General features: G+C 35.1%; 1 non-coding gene across 1 annotated transcript; it reads left to right on the top strand.

The window, feature by feature from the left end:
• The first annotated feature begins 8642 nt into the window (after nucleotides 1–8642).
• LOC141710119 (small nucleolar RNA R71) lies at nucleotides 8643–8749 on the top strand. The gene has a single exon (XR_012570656.1). It is a non-coding gene; the product is annotated as a small nucleolar RNA R71 (small nucleolar RNA).
• Nucleotides 8750–16526: the final 7777 nt, after the last annotated feature.

Below are 16526 nucleotides of genomic sequence, written 5' to 3'. Positions count from 1 at the left end.
ACTAAGAAACTCTCAAGATTACAAGGATTTCACCTTGGATAGACTCAATGGAATTCTAAAGACCTATGAGCTTGAAATAGAGCAAGATGAAAATCTAGATAAAGGAAGAAAGAAGGGAGGATCCATAGCACTAGTTGCTGAGCAAGAAAAGGAGAAGGTGACAAAGGTTGAAGCTGTTGAATCTGCACCAAACCCTAGAGTTTGTGAAGGAAAAGGAAAATGGCTAGTAGCTGAACATAAAGACCAGCTTAGTCAAGATGACATGGATGAAATAAATGAGCATCTTGCCTTTCTATCCAGGATGTTTTCCAAGCTCAAATTCAAGAAGAATTTTGGAGCAACCAAGTCCAACTGAAACATGGTTGATAAGTCTAAATTCAAATGTTTTAAGTGTGGCTTGGATGGTCATTTTGCTAGTGAATGGAGAAAGTCTGATTCTGGTAAAAAGAAGTTTGAGGCTGTTGATTACAAACATAAATATTTTGAGTTACTCAAACAAAAGGAAAGGGCTTTCATCACACAGGAAAATGACTGGGCCGCAGATGGATTAGAAGAGGATGAAGATACAAACTATGTCAATCTAGCACTTATGGCCAAATCAGATGAAACAGAAGTCAGTTCATCAAGTAATCAGGTAATCACCACTAATCTATCATATTTTTCTAAAGCTGAGTGTAATGATGCCATAAATGACATGTCTACTGAATTATATCATCTGCGTGTTACACTCAAGTCTCTCACTAAAGAAAACAATAATCTTAAAGAGAACAATTTGTTTTTAAGTGAAAGAATATTGTGTTAAAAACTCAATTTGTTGAGTTTGAAAAACTGAAAATAGAATGCAAGACTGCCAAAGATGAATTGACTGAATCTCTAAAGAAATAGGAGATTTTAAGAAAGCAACTTGAACGAGATCATGAAGTAATTAAGGCATGGAAATCATCTAGAGATGTCCATGCTCAAATTACCAAAGTTCAAGGTATAGAATCTTTTGTGATGCAGCCTAGAAAAAGAACAAGGAGAAGCTTGATTCTAATCTGGTTGAAGGACTTTCAACGGATGTGGATTCGACGGATGATGAAAATTATCCGTCGAATAATTAAAAGGATTACCCGTCGAAAGACAATGAGCCACATCCGTTGAGTGTAAGTAAACCAGTTAGTAAAGCTAAGTTAGCCAAATTAAATGAAAAATATGGATTAGATTCTAAGAACTTTATTCCAGGAGAAACAAGTCAAGTGAAACAGAACAAGAGAGTCAATGTAGGGCATCTATCCATTAAGCAATTAAATGACAGATTGGAGAAAATTGAAGTGAGAACAGAATCTAAAAAGAAAAACAATAGAAATGGGAAAGTAGGAATTAACAAACATAACAACTACACACCTGATAAATATGCACCAAGAAAAATCTGTGTTAAGTGTGGTAGTGTTAATCATTTGTCTGTTAATTGCAAACTTGCTATGCCTGCTTCCATGTCTGCACCTCCTTCATTTCTCAGTATGCCTACAAATTCCTGTGAATATTATGCCTACACATAATTTGAATGCGCAGTATGCTAATATGCCATTTGCACAAAATCCTTACTATGATGCATTTAGTACGCACAAATGTCATTTAGCTTGCCATACTGGAATACCATGTTTTCTCAAAATATGCATTTCCATGTTAATCAAGTTGTGCATGATAATTCTGCAATGATAAATGGTTTTAAGGGTTCTACTCAGCTGACTAAGGATGAGCTTCAAGTACCTAAGTCAAATGAAGACAAACCCAAGAAACCTAAGAAAAAGGCTAACAAAACAGGACCCAAGAAAACTTGGGTACCAAAATCAAATTGATTTGATTTTGCTGTGTGCAGGGAAACAGAAAGAATATTTGGTATTTGGATAGTGGGTGCTCAAGGCACATGACTGGATATTCTACCATGCTCATTGAGTTCAAGGAAAGAGTTGGCCCAAGTATCACTTTTGGAGATGACAGCAAGGGTTATACTGTGGGATATGGCTTGATTTCAAAGGATAATGTCATCATTGAAGAGGTTGCCCTTGTGGATGGACTCAAACACAATTTGTTGAGTATCAGCCAGCTTTGTGATAAGGGCAACTCAGTAACATTTAATTCTGAAGCCTGTGTTGTGACCAACAAGAGAAGCAATAAAGTGGTTCTCACTGGAGTGAGAAGAGGAAATGTGTACCTAGCTGATTTTAACTCATCAAATGCAGAATCTGTCACTTGTCTATTTAGCAAGGCAAGTCAAGATGAAAGTTGGCTATGGCACAGGAAGCTGTCCCATCTTAACTTCAAGACTATGAATGAGCTGGTCAGAATAGATTTGGTAAGAGGTATTCCTCAAGTGGAATTCTCAAAGGATGGACTGTGTGATGCATGTCAGAAAGGAAAATAAATCAAGGCATCATTCAGGAAGAAGCTTGATTTAACAATTGATGAACCTCTACAATTACTGCAAATGGATTTATTTGGACCAGTAAACATAATGTCAATCTCAAAGAAAAGGTACTGTCTAGTAATTGTGGATGATTTCTCAAAGTTCTCTTGGACATAATTTCTGAAGTCCAAAGATGAAGCTAGTGAAATCATCATCAATCACATAAGACAAGTCAACAATCATCCTGATTTCAAAATAAGAAGAATCAGGAGTGACAATGGAACCGAGTTCAAGAATTCTATGATAAGATCATTTTGTGAAGGGAATGGGATCATGCATGATTTTTCAGCAGCAAGAACCCCTCAATAAAATGGTGCGGTGGAAAGGAAAAATAGATCTCTTATTGAAGCTGCAAGGACAATGCTAGAAGAATCAAAGTTACTAACATACTTTTGGGTTAAAGCTGTAAATACTGCATGCTACACTTAGAATATTTCTTTGGTCAATCAAGCAAAATGCATGACACCCTACCAATTGTTCAAGAAAAGGAAGCCAACACTGAACTTTCTTCATGTCTTTGGCTGTAAATGCTATATCTTAAGGAATCAAACTAATCAGCATGGGAAGTTTGATGCCAAAGTAGATGAAGGCATTTTTGTTGGATATGCTGTTGGAAAAGCATATAGAGTCTACAATCTCAGAACCAACATTGTTATGGAATCTGTACATGTTGTGTTTGCTGAAAAAAAGATTGAAGGACTGCGAGATGGAGATTTCCATGAAAGCCTCAAATTTGACAATGTTGAGATAGTTTGTGAAGATAGTGATGATGAAAGTGATCAAGAACTAATGTCTAAGGAAAATGCAGAAAAATCTACAAATAATGAAGCACATAATTCAACATCCGCCGAAAGACCAAGTGCATCATCCTTTGGAAGACAATCTGCATTATCCGTCGAAAGGCAAAATTCAACATCCGTTTAATCATTAATAGAAATTGAAGGTCAATACAAATCACAATCAGAAAGGACCCCGTCTACTAGTCAAAGATCCACAAACTCAGGGGGAGCTCCTTCTAATCAAAACTCTGTCACACATCAAGATAACAATGAGGCTTCTTCATCTAAAACTAATCTGCCTCAACAGAGAAAGTGGACTAGAGATCACCCATTTGAACTGATCATTGGTGATGCATCTTCAAGAGTGCAAACAAAGTGCAAACAAGGAAAGAAACTCAAGATGAATGTCTATATAACAGCTTTCTATCTCAGGAAGAGCCTAAAAAGGTAGAAGAAGTCTGTTGGATCCTGATTGGGTTTTAGCTATACAAGAGGAGCTAAATGTTAGGGCAAAAACACGCGCTAAAATTCACGCAAGTATACGCGTTCGCAAGTAGTATAAGATATAAATCAAAATTCGTATCCACAGAGACTGGTTTAGGTTAAGTTCAATTTATTCACCTATACAATAATGTATGGTTATCGCTCAATGCTAAGACAAATAACAAATTGGGTTTTGATTAAACTAAGATATTATACTAAATAGCATTAACTAAGAGAATTGAGGTTGAATTACTTATATGAGACAAACATGGGATTCTAACTTCATTATATACTTCATTCAATAGCCTTTTCATTCTTAACCTTAGCATGTAATGGTGATGACACTAATCAGATAACACGAAACTGATAAAAGTTAACTTTCGTTGTACGAATACCATACTACCAGACATCCATAAAAGAGATAGGAGCTGAATATACACCAATTATATTGAGACCCTATATATATCTATAGAATTTAACAACATAAAGGTTTAATGAAGAAGTTATCTATCATGATTACATAGGGAAAGTAAGATGGTTAAAATTACCTACGAATCATGCATAACAAATACATGAACCTATGCTAGCATGTCAAGTTCTAAATCTCTATATTCACTTTAACTTCAATAGAGATTAACACGTTATCTTATATGTTAGCTACGCACATAAGACGAATAAGCACAACCAAAACTAGGATATCAATAAATCACCACACACCAAGATATCAAAATAATTTAACTAAAGAAATCTATAAATAAATCCGTTGAAACCCCACGATAACGATTAGTTCATAACCGAACTTATCGTCACCATGGGTTCCAATGAAAGTATGATATTAAACAATAGAAGAGTTCTAGGGTTCAAAGACAAATAGAAAAGAAGCATCCAAGTATCGCCTAAATCAAAGAAAATAAAAGTCTTCTTCTCCATAGCCTTCTCGTTCTCTTTAGGTCTTCTAATTATTCTCGCAGGCCTCCTTGACATTAAAAACGTCTTTTTATTGGTATATATAGGCTCCAGGATGACCAGGACTTTCAAAATCTTCATTTTTGACTAAAATCAGGATTCTGGGGCAGAAACCGGGCGCGGGCGCGCTGTTTTCGGGCGCGGGCATGCTGGAATAGTGTTTTTAGCAGCGCGGGCGCTCTGGTTCTGGCGAGGCCGCGCTGACATTCTGGAAAAATTCTGACAATTCTTCTTTCGGCTGTATCTTGAGTTCTGCTCGTCAGAATTAGGCGATTCAACTGCCCACGCGAAGCTAACAAGATTCTCTACAACTTGAGAATGCCCTAAGCTTCCAATTATGATCTATGTTTTTAGCATAATTCTTTGAAAAGCTTATTTCTTCCGTTAACTGATGCCTGTAATGCACAAATACAAAAACACATCAAAAATACCAACAACTTGAGTCCAAAACACCAACTAAAGCCTGAAATGAAGCGTTCCAAGTAGATATAAAATCCACTTATCACACCTCCAAACTTGAATCGATGTTTGTCCTCAAGCATAAATAGACTCAAAACTACAAAACAAACCTAATGCATGAATGCAACTACATGAATGCAACTAAATGATAATGCAATCGATACCATCAGAATAACCATAACCAAATGAATAATCCAATGTCTCTAAGAATACAATGACTCAAAAAAGAGCTCGAATAAATCCCATAAATTAACTCACAAACCAGAAACGTGCGTGTGTGGGATACTTAACAGATATACTCTCGATACTAGATCAATAACCAAAACTTATCTTTCATCAAAACAATCACAAGTTTATAACTAGAATAGACGTTAAACGCATAATGACTCACAACACCTCCTTTCTACTAGAGTTATACAGGGATTCATGCTATTATTAAACACATAACAAAGATGCTTACTTGATCGTGCAATGAATGAGGTCCCAAAAGACTTATACAATAATACCCATGTAGCGAGCGTTAGGTTAGCAGATCCCACACTATGAAAAGCCTTAGGTCACTAGGCACAAAGTCCCCTGGAATAAAGAGCTCACTCTTCATCAATTATGCATAAACACATACCTTTTTCTTTTCTTTTCTTTCTTTTTTTTTCTTTTTTTTCTTTTCTTTTTTCAACAAATTCTGAATGAGTGTGTTTCGCTCCATCTCATTCAACCCTAGACTACTCATAAAAATATGAGCCGACTACTAGCCATTTGACGCTTAGCCTTACAACAACTAGCAATAAAATCCAAGTTTTTCTCCAGTTCAAAAATTCAGTGTTCTTTTTGTCATTATGAGAATATCACAAATTCAAAATATAACCAAGTGATTAAATCTGAACAAATAAATAAGTATGATCATGATCTAAATCAAAAGCAACCCTATAAGACTTTGTGAAAATATTTGTTTCTGGCATGTAAATCAATTCATTAGGATTTAAACATCCCTCTGTTCATCATCACTACACTCACATCAACATCAACCAATCAATCAGAAATAGCTCAACCTAAGGGATTATGTTATATGCATGCAAATGCAACTACATGGACTCACATAATAACACAAACAAATATGCAAACAAATATGTCCTAAATGTACAATCATGCAAAAATATGAGTGAACTACAACTAAACATGCAATATGAATCTATATGAATTTATATGGACATACACACTACTAATTCTTACATTATCACCCCCCAAACTTAAAATTTTCAATATCCTCATTGAAGGTAATAATAAGGATATCAGGCATACCTAGTTAGCAGAAAGATCACCCTCTTCGGGTGGATGATCATGTGGCCAATGAACCTCGACACTAGTGGCTCAGAACATAGTGCCCAAAGCCTGTGTCAAATCTGCAGCAAAATGATGGTGAATGTCGTGCATGGCCTCTATATGCCTACTCACTCTCCTGTACTACTCATCACCAACACCAGTCATATCAACTACCTGCTGCACATGAGAAGAACCCTCTGTAGGAACGGGATGATTTGTCCATCCACTCTCTATATAATTAAAAATATATCCCAACCCCTTGTCAGGGTGTACACCTAAGAATGCATAACTCAAGTGATCTGGTAGTGGGTTGAGCTCAAGTGTGGGAGCATCTTCAATAGATGTCTCGAGACGCTCCTGAGAAATTTTTAGCTTTGCTAACCCAAGAGAATCGAATGGCATATCCAAATTCCTCTTCCACGGAGGTGCATTCAAAACCTGCAATTGCTCTGCTCCTTCTTTATCTTCAATAACTGATTCCCCTATTAAGGATCTCTCTAAGGTATCTGACTTTGGCAATTGCTAAAGTTCTGGATTCACTACAGAATTGACCATCTCTACTTTAAAGCATTCCTCTTTAGTTGTGGGTAACTTTATTGCCTTAAACACATTAAAAGTGACCTTTTGATTGTGAACCTTCATCATAAGCTCTCATTTTTGCACATCGATCATAGTTCGACCAATAGCTAAGAATGGTCTCCCCAAGATAATGGGAATCTTCTTATCCTCCTCAAAGTCAAGAATTACAAAGTCAGCAGGAAATATAAGTTTGTCCACCTTGACCAAGTCATCCTCCATAATGCCTCGTGCATATGTAATATAACGATCGGTCAATTGCAAGGACATATATGTCGGCTTCGGATCAGGTAGACCAAGCTTCTTGAAGATAGACAAGGGCATCAGATTGATGCTAGCTCCGAAATTACATAAATACTTGTCGAATGATAAGTTTTTGATGGTGCAAGGAATAGTGAAGCTTCCAGGATCTTTAAACTTCGGAGGCAACTTCCGTTGTAGTACAACACTGCATTCCTCCGTTAGAGCAATGGTCTCTAAGTCATCGAGCTTCACTTTCCGAGAGAGAATACCTTTCATAAACCTCGCATAGCTAGGCATCTGTTCAAAAGATTCATTAAAAGGTATGTTGATATGAAGTTTCTTGAACACCTCCAGAAACTTAGCAAATTGCTTATCCAACTTCTGCTTCTGCAGCCTTTTAGGAAAATGAGGTGGAGGATAGACCTGGTTCTCCCCTGTATTACCCTCAGGAGGAGTGTGTTCCACAGTTTTCTTCCTTGATTCCACTTCTTCTTCCTTCGGCACATCTTCTTCAGCCAAAACTTTAGATTCTGGAACTTGAGATTTTTCAGGGCTTGCAACCTTCCCAGACCTCAATGTAATTTCCTTAACCTGCTCTTCTGCTTCCCTCTTGCCTGGAACTTCTGTATCACTAGAAAGCGTTCCTGGTTATCGATTCAATAAGGCGTTAGCAATTTGTCCTATCTCGTTCTCCAGATTCTTGATAGAAACAGCCTGGCTTTGGCTTATAAGAGCATGGTTTTTGCACATTAAGCCTCAACTCATCCAATTCAGATTTTTCATTCGAAGATTGACATACATCATGAGTTTGTTGTTGAAGTTGGAGTTGTTATCTTGGTGCAAATTGTTGCTGAAAACCAGGAGGGTTGAATTATTTTTCTCCAAACTGCTGGAACGGCTATTGCATCGCATTCTGATTGTTGCTCCATCTGAAGTTAGGATGATTCCAGTTGTCAGGATGATAAGTGTTTGGAACTGGTTGCTGCAATCTCTAAAAGTTGCTCACAAACTGAGTTGATTCACTAGATATAGCGCATTGCTCCACCGCATGCGAACCTGCACACAGCTCACAAACTTTGGTTATCTGATGAACACCATAGTTAGCCAGAGAATCGATCTTCATTGACAATGCCTTTAGTTGAGCAGTGATAGTTGTAGCTGTATCCACTTTAAGAACTCCTGCTACCTTGCCCTATGGCAATCTATGGATTGGATACTGATATTCATTAGCAGCCATCAGTTTAATTAGATCATAAGCTTCCTCATAGCTCTTTTCCCATAATGCTCCACCTGATACAGCATCAAGCATGTGTCTTGACTGTGCTCCCAAACCATTATAAAAGCAATTGATGATCATCCAATCAGGCATTCCATGATGAGGGCACTTTCTAAGCATCTCCTTGTAGCGCTCCCAAGCTTCACTTAGAGATTCTCCCATTTGCTGCGGAAATTGAGTAATAGCATTTCTGATTGCAGCTGTCTTTGCCGTAGGGCAGAATTTAATGAGAAACTTTTGAGCATGATCTTCCCAAGTAGTAATTGAACCAGCTGGTAGAGAGTGTAACCAGCTCTTAGCCTTGTCCCTCAGAGAAAATGGGAATAGTCTCAGCTTCACAACATCTTCAAAAGCACCGTTGAACTTGAAGGTGTCACAGATCTCAATGAAATCCCTAATGTGCATATTGGGACCTTCCGTTGGAGAAACCCCCAAACTGGATTGAATTTTGCACCATCTGAATTATGCCAGGCTTGATCTCAAAGGTATTAGATGTGATAGCTTGCCTGACAATGCTAGATTGAATATCATTCATCTTGGGTTGAGAAAAATCCATCAAGGCTTTCGTTCATGTTGCTGGATCTCCCATTATAATGAGTACCTGAAACACAACAAGTAAATCGTGAAAGTAAAAGAATCCTAATCAGTGAACTTTAATGACCACTGATGACAAGCACATAAACTAAAAATTAACACCGAGTCCCCGACAGCGGCACCAAAAACTTGTTAGGGCGAAAACATGCGCTAAAATTCACGTAATTATACGCGTTTGCAAGTAGTATAAGATATAAATCAGATTCGTTCCCACACAGACTGGTTTAGGTTAAGTTCAATTTATGCACCTATACAACTATAACGACTCGTGTATTCTTTTTAAATTATTTAATTGTGCAATTATGGAAATTATTAAATAAATAAGATATGTGTGTTAGTTTTGACCGCTATGTGTTGTTTGATTAGTATCCATATGTGAATTATAGTGTACCGGGTTGTCCGCGCGATTAATTATGGGATCGTATTGAATTGTTTTTACTTTTAAAAGTGAATTTAGTGCAAATTTAATTGCATAAATATTTGAAATATCTCTAAAATTATTTTCATGGTTTTATAATTATAATAATTATTTTTGGGATTTTATAAAAATTTAGAAATCAATATTTCCTCAATTATTTAGCTCTGGAAATCTTCAAAAATTATGAAACTCATATTTATTTAAGTTTGAAATATTCCGAGATTTTTAAAATTATTTTGGGAATTTTCAGGATTAATTTCACCCGCGCCTTGTTTCGTTAATTGTTAAAAAACGGGTATAAATTAAGTTTCAAAAATTATTTTAAAATTTCGAAATTTACGTTTTTATTAACTTCGGTATATTTGTAATATTTTAAGACTATTTTCATGATTTTCTGAATCTGTTTTAAGTACACCTCAGTTCGTTAAATGTGAAATACAGGTATATACTGCGTTTCAGAAATTATTTTTAAATTATGAAACTTATGTTTTTATAAACTCCGGGATACTAATGATATTTTAAAACTATTTTCGTAATTTTTGGGGGCTGTTTTATTCGCACCTTGATTCATTAATTTTAAAATTTTCGGGGCAAAGCGTTGCAGCAGGACACGTGTTGGTTTCTCGTTAATTCAACTGATACGTGGCAGAAGCAGCATAATTCGAAAAAAAAAATAATAAATAAACAGGGGATGTAACCCCGTTCTTCACCCCGTCTCTTTCTCTCTACAATCGATGGTCTCTCTCTCTAAAATCTCTCAATCTCTCGCTCAACCTCACTTCTCTTTCTCACCGGTAATCTCTCACATCCCCCCCTCTGTTCTTCGCTTTCCGGCGATTTCGCCGCTTCTTCAGTCCGGCTGTCCGTCGGCGTCGCGTTGCCGTCTCGTTCCTTTGAATTCCGGTTCGTTTCCGATTAATTACCTCCGGCTTGGCATCCCGCTACTCCCGTTTTGCATATATACATATATGTATTCAGTATATATGTGTGTAATTAAGTGTGTGTTGCTGTGTGTTTTGCGCGTGTGCGCGTGCAGTTGTGGTGTTGTTATTCGGCTGTGTATTCTACTCCCTGTTATTCGCGTATTGATTGGGTTTCTTTTAATACTTTCTGCAGAGAATTTGTCTGAGCAATTTCGTGATATAAAGAATTTTGTGTGAGAAATTATTAAAGTTAATCGGCGAAGTTACGCGTTGGAAACCCGGGGAATTGATCGGGTACCCGCGGAATTTTGCCGCCGTCCGCAATGACTATTTACGAGTGGACGGTGGACGGTGATGACGTTGTTCTGAGTCCTATAATTTAAAATACAAAATACGATTTAAAATGCAAATCGTGAATAAAATAAAAATATAAGATGTAAATAATAATTAGTTGGTACAAATCGGTGGTTGGGAATTGTTAATGTGGATGGCGTGATTGGTTTGGACTGAATGGATTGGTTGTGATTTGACGTCGAGTTGTTCGACGGGTAGGCCGATAAACAGAGGAGGTGCTGCCCGAATTTTTGGAAATTAAATTCGGAAAATCGGGACATACCCTGTAATAATCGGAATGTCGAACGAGTATAAACAAGTATATACATATATTCTGTGCAGAACGTGATTGTAGGTGGTGGTGAATGTTCTGTTAAAACCCAATAACCCTAATTTCGTAAAATAATGAGTATACGTATTTTCTGAAAATGAACACCAAACCGATTTCTCGAAAATGTGAACCCTGACTGTTGGGTGTGTTATGGTATTGTAATAATGTACATAATTACGAGTCGGGTTTGAATATCATTGGGTAAGAAATAGTATCGAGGATATGTCAGGCTTACTTAGACGTCTAACGTAGGGTATTTCGACCCTGTAGGTTATAGTCGAGAACCTGAAAGTGGACGATGGACTAAAGATAACCTAGTGGTCAGTCGACGAGCTCAGTAGAGTTTCAACAGGAAGACCTGAGTGTCGAAATCGAATCCAATGGGATCTAGTGGTTGGACGTTAGAGCCTGAACAGCAAAGTCGGCTCAGAGTTGATCAGTAATAGTTGTAAAGCCTTGTAAGGCAAGTATTTCCGAACTTTTCTTCAAGATATATTGCAATTATTTTCGAACTGTTTCATAACATGTCATTATTATTTAACACAACTCATGTTTTATATTGCAAGTGTTTTTAAACTATTTAACCTTGAATCCTGATTTCTCTTGATCTTGAGCCATAAGCCTTATTCTTTGTAATCCGTCCTTAATTGGTCCTCAGGCACCAAACCATACAAATATAATACTCCTTCCCAAAGGTATAACTACCAACACCAAACACTGAAAGAGAATGATTTGAAAACACAGAAACTTTCATACTCCAATCATTCTTAATAACATCAAAGAACCATATCTTGAAAAATCATTATTGGTCAAATACCTGACCCCTGTACTAACTGAAAACCATTTCTTATACATACCCTGTTATACCCTTGAGATATCCATGAGTTTCCTTACGTTTTTATGCAAATGTTTAACCGTTATTGATTATGATCTTGTTTTATTGAATCATATTGTTATCGTATTGAACTGCTTTAGTATTGGATAGTTTTTATATATGTGGACCAGATTCGTGGTCAGACCATACCAATGGTCAAGCTAGGCCAATGTGTGCCTTGGATCCAGTAATTAGAGCAGTGTTGTTTGCTTGCTCGGGGTTAGTGCGTGACTGATCAGCAGCCTAACCTTGGTTTTTAAAACTTAAAATGAATATCCAATTCTAATGATTAGTTAAAAAGAAACTTGATTCATCTGAATCATCTCACTTGATCATTGTTTAACCTCACTTATCGTTATTATGACTTGCTGAGCTAGTTAGCTCACTCTTGCGAATCTTTTTATGTATTCTACAGTTAAAAAGGGGTACGGTTGATAGCGGGGTTCCCAGTTCAATGTACGAGCTAGGATTCCAGATTGAGTTGGTTCGAGCTAGCAGAAGCTTATGGAGGTAGTGAGATAGTAAGATTGTAAGAATAATTTTATTATCAATTGTAAGTTAAATGAGTTGGGATTTGGTGCGTTGTAATAAAAATTAAGGTTGTGGCTTGTTTTCATACTTTAACCTGTTGCGATCCGTGGTTTCGTGAAGCAGGGTCATTATAATTAATATTTCTTTTACAGAATTATATATTGTGTATGAGTTGTGGACCCCAAACTTCTGACCCGGGTTTGGAGGACGCCACAACAACAATGTATGGTTATCGCTCAATGCTAAGACAAATAACAAATTGGGTTTTGATTAAACTAAGATATTATACTAAATAGCATTAACTAAGAGAATTGAGGTTGAATTACTTATATGAGACAAACATGGGATTCTAACTTCATTAAAAACTTTATTCAATATCCTTTTCGTTCTTAACCTTAGTATGTAATGGTGATGACACTAATCAGATAACACGAAACTGATAAACGCCAACTTTCATTGTACGAATACCATACTACCAGACATCCACAAAAGAGATAGAAGCTGAATAGAGAACAATTATGTTGCGACCCTATATATCTATAGAATTTGACAACATAAATGTTTAATGAACAAGTTAACTGTCGTGATTACATAGGGCAAGTAAGATGGTTAAAATTACCAACGAATCATGCATAACAAATACATGAACCTATGCTAGCATGGCAAGTTCTAAATCTCTATATTCACTTTCGCTTCAATAGAGATTAACACGCTATCTTATATGTTAGCTACGCACGTAAGACGAATAAGCAAAACCTATACTAGGATATCAATCAATCACCACACACCAAGATATCGAAATAATTTAACTAATGAAATCCATAAATAAATCCGCTAGAACCCCACGATAACGATTAGTTCATAACCGAACTCATCGTCACCATGGGTTCCAATGAAATCATGATAATAAACAATAGAAGAGTACTAGGGTTCAAAGACAAATCGAAAAGAAGCATCCAAGTATCTCCTAAATCAAAGAAAACAAAAGTCTTCTTCTCCGTAGCCTTCTCGTGCTCTCTAGGTCTTCTAATTGCTCTCACAGGCCTCCTTGGCGTTAAAAACGTCTTTTTATTGTTATATATAGGCTCCAGGATGAGCAGGACTCTCAAAACCTTTTTTCGACTAAAATCAGGATTCTGGGGCAGAAACTGGGCGCGCGCGGCCGCCCTGGAATAGTGTTTGCATTATGCATGGCAAAGATTTTTGAAAAAATGTCAAGGCAAGGTTAGATATATGAGATCACCTTATAACGATATTTTTATACAATCTATTTAATGGAACTCTGTGTATGTTATACATCACAGATGATTTCAGAGATTATGAAAAGAAAAAAAATATATATTGAGTATTTTGCGACTTTATCGCATTAAGATATTGAACTTGGTTTATAATAGTATGACCAATACTTCCGAAATACTATGAGAATGCTTATATATTGTTAATCAGTTATATGTTATTTTGGTGGGTTGTGTTGCTCACCCTTGCTTTATTCATTCATCATACAACAACAACTAGGCAAGATGAACGGGACCAAGCTCCCAATTCGCGAATGGATAGGTAACGTTCCGTAATTTCCTGCAGGCGTTAGTGTCATTATGGTTGAGGTGAGATCTACCGATAGGCTAGGCTTTCAACTTTTGGCGTACCAGACTTACGTATAATTATGAATTTTTATAATGGCAAGGAACATGAAAACTTATTCAGAATTCATTTTGTGGTATAATAACTTATAATTTGTGGGTCTTAATGGCTTGTACTCTTTTCGGTTTCATCTCTGGGACTATAACTTGTGGTGTGTATGTATATTATGGGGTCACAGTACACAATAGTTAGTGGATTGATTCAAGAGTAAGTATTGTTAAGAGAAATGGAACCTGTGACAACCCGGATCCCCGACCCCGGATTTGGGGGTGTTACATTAAACTTACTAAAATTACTAGTTGCTTACGGCATTTTAAAGATGGTAATGAAAATTAGTATGTAGAGGTATCATACGGTAATTATTTATCAATATATCAGATAATCGATGATTAACCAGAATGACTAATCGAAATAATAATTGAATAAATTAAAAAATATAATAAAATTTAAGTTGTTAAGCTTGATATATTAATTCAAAAAAATGTTAAAATTATCCCGATTTAAAAATTTGAATTAACAAAACTCAATATGACGATTAATCGGGTTATTAATCGGTAAAATCGGTAAATTTTATATTTATGATTTCTTATATAAATATACTTAGAGTAAATATAAATAGTATATTAACAAAATGGAATTATTTAATGATAAGGAGATTTTTTTTGTTCATAAGTTATTTTATTGTTATTTTATTATGTTAATTATATTAAAATTGATTAAAGCATGTTTGCTCAACCCCTTATACAGGGCTTATTAACTTATAAGCCGTAAGTATTTATCGATGAATGTTTGTCGACCCAACTTATAAGTTGATAAGTTGAATGTTAGTAACGACGTACTTTTTCTCAATTTATTTTAATTTTTTTCTTTTTAATTAACTTTAGCTTTAAAATATATGTTTTCAAATGTTAGCCTAATTTAAAATTTACGAATTAAGATAATTATATTTAAAAATTATTTATTTTAGTTCATTTAAGAAAAAAAATCTGACTTATAAGGAAATTATCCAAATATTTATATTACATATAAGTATTAATCTACTTATAAGTCACTTTTTCAATTTAAATCATAAGTTACTTATTTTAAGGTTTCTCAAACATGTATGATACGAAATCAACCTAAAATCTAAGGAATGAATCTAAATCATTATTTTAAAATAAAAATATAATATATTAAGGTAAAAAAACACATAGATTACATGAGCAAGTGGAACTTCAAAGCACATGTTTCTTTAAAAATATAACTTACAACTTAAAGTTTAAAAATATTCTAGAAGTGATATGAACATTGTACCTTATAAGCTATTTAGGAGTTTGGATAATTTTACTTATAAGTTATTTATAAGTTGTTGAAGTGTTTGGTAAATCATAATTTATAAGTTACAATTTTTTTTAAATAAATCAAAATTTTAATATAATAATTGATTAAATGAATAAAAAATTAAAAAAAACCAATGTAAAACATAAACATATAAGAAAACCAAAACTTCAACCACTACACTAACTTTTGCTTGACAATATATAAAGTAATACTTTTGTATTTAACATTTAAACAAATGTATTAGCTATCATATTGTTACAAGAATTAATATTTGTTTACTTTTAATAATTACTTTTGAAGTATCTGAATTAAATCCGAACGCGAAATCTAAAAACATCAGACGGATTGGATTTAGATATTAAAAAATTAATAAATTACACATCTCATCTTAACTCTTAACATTTTTAAACACTAATAGATTATTAATATTTTGATATGACACTCAGTTTTATTATTTGCCATTATTTTAAGTAGACTTTACTCATTTCACTTTAATAAAAATTAGCTTGCAGCTCCTAAGTTTGTATATGAAAGAGATAAAATGATAGAGTAATAGAACGTGGAACCAGAAAATACCACTTAAATCACTTTCTCAGCATTTATAGGAAGTGTTAGGAAACAAGGATCTCAAAACTAGGAAGAGGGGGGGTGAATGACTAGTTTAAAAACTTTTGAAGTGTTTTTAAAATTAGAAACTTGGTTTATTAAATATCAAATTGTAACAAAATAAAGCATGAGAATTACAGAGAGATTTGGATCAATTTACTTTATATAAGATATAAAGAAATTGTTTCTACATCTCCGAGAAAAATAATGGAGTTTTTTTGGCTTCATCTCAAGAATAGTTCCTTTAGTTTGACTTATAGAGAGAGAAAATATGCTCTTTGTTTCACACCAATTAAAGATGGGATGTTCACCATATAACTAAAACAACGTAATACAAAGTGTGCTCACCCATTTATAGTAAGATGTCATGTTCTTTATTAACAATCAATAGGGTACTTTGTAGA

This window comes from Apium graveolens, chromosome 2 (genome assembly GCF_009905375.1).
Source record: "Apium graveolens cultivar Ventura chromosome 2, ASM990537v1, whole genome shotgun sequence".
Lineage (NCBI taxonomy): Eukaryota > Viridiplantae > Streptophyta > Magnoliopsida > Apiales > Apiaceae > Apium > Apium graveolens.
This window is presented reverse-complemented; position numbering and strand designations above follow the sequence as displayed.